A 1,821-nucleotide genomic window follows, 5' to 3' on the forward strand; every position below is an offset into this window, starting at 1 on the left:
AATTTACTCAGGAGATCTTGTCTTTTTCTACTTCCCATGTAGACTAGATCTATAGATGTCTCTCTTAGGTTCCTCATTGTTGTCTAAGTTCTCTGGGATTTGATTTGTGGGCCGGTTTTCTTTGTTTTATGTTTAAAAACCATTTATGAGTGAGTAGATGTGATAATTGTCTTTCTGTATCTGGGTTACCTCACTCAAAATGGTATTTTCTAGCTTCATCCATTTGCCAGCAAAATTAAAGATGTTTTTTTTTTCTGCTGTGTAGTACTCCATTGTGTAAATGTACCACATTTTCCTTATCCATTCTTTGGTCGAGGAGCATTTAGGTTGTTTCCAGGTTCTGGCTATGACAAACAAAGCTGCTATAAACATAGTTGAGCACAGGTCCTTGTGGCACTCTTGAGCATCCTTTGGATATATACCCAAAAGTGGTATTAAATGGTCTTGAGAAGGGTTGTTTCCTAATTTTCTGAGAAATCGCCCCAATGACATCCAAAGGGGCTGTACCAGCTTGCATTCTCACAAGCAATGCACAAGTGTTCATTTTACCCCACAACCTCTCCAACAGAAGTTGTTATCAGTGTTTCTGACTTGGCCATTCTTACATGTGTAAGATGGAATCTCACCATTGTTCTGACTTGCATTTCTCTGATGACTAAAGATGTTGAACATTTCCTTACGTGTCTTTCAGCCATTTTAGATTCCTCTGTTGAGAGTTCTCTATTTAGGTCTATACTCCATTTTTTTTCATTGGATTATTTGTTCTTTTGATGATCAATTTCTTGCGTTCTTTGTATATTTTGGGGATCCAATCATACCTATATTTGAGTGTTACTGTGGCTTCAAAGAAGCTATGAATTCTGAAGTAGTTGGTTTTGCACGGGTTGGCTGTTTTTAAAAACTTGTTTGGATTTCAAATTATAATGGAGAAGTTACAGTAGAAACACATTTGGTTTTGCACAGACATTATTTCCACTCTTGTGGAACCAATGCCATCAGTTATTATTATGCCCTAGTTTTCCAAGGGCAGAATGTGCATGAGTAGAACAGGTCCTTAGTCTTTTGTACCATGTATGGATGAGCACATGCGTATTTACATATTGGAATCTGTTTATATAATGCCACACATGACCATGTACACACACACAAATGCATTACACATGCTCATGCTCTAGTAGCACACACTGACACATGTAGGCAGAGACTTTGATTTTATTTCCTGACCATCCAGACCTGAATAATCACACAAAAACTTATTAATAACAACACTGTTTGGCCCATGACTCAGATGTATTCCTACCAAGCTCTTACATCTTAAATTAACCTATATCTATTATTTTATATTTTACCATTAGGTTAGTGACTTTTTATCTCACATTTTGCTTCTTGGGCAGCTACATGGCATCTGCTTAACTCTGCCTTCTACTTCCTGCATTCAGTTTAATATTCCTGCCTAGCTCCATAATCTGCCCTGCCATAAGCCAAAGCAGCTTCTTTATTAACAAATCATGATAAAACATATTCGCAGGATACAGATCAGAATCTCTCATTATGAACATTTATATAACTATTCACATAAATACATATTTACTTGGGTTTACTCCCCAGCAATACCCACATGCATATATGTAAAGTTGCAAACATACATACACTTGAACACAAGCACACATATAAAACAGTTGGGCAAAATGTTTCTAGACTTCTATATTCTTTAGTTGCATGTGAATACACAATTATTTTAATACAACTTAAAGTAAAAATTAAATATTCCACCATTATGTATTTGTAACCTCTTTATGTAAGTTATATGATTCTCTTATA

The sequence above is a fragment of the Microtus pennsylvanicus genome, chromosome 6 (assembly GCF_037038515.1).
Source record: "Microtus pennsylvanicus isolate mMicPen1 chromosome 6, mMicPen1.hap1, whole genome shotgun sequence".
NCBI lineage: Eukaryota > Metazoa > Chordata > Mammalia > Rodentia > Cricetidae > Microtus > Microtus pennsylvanicus.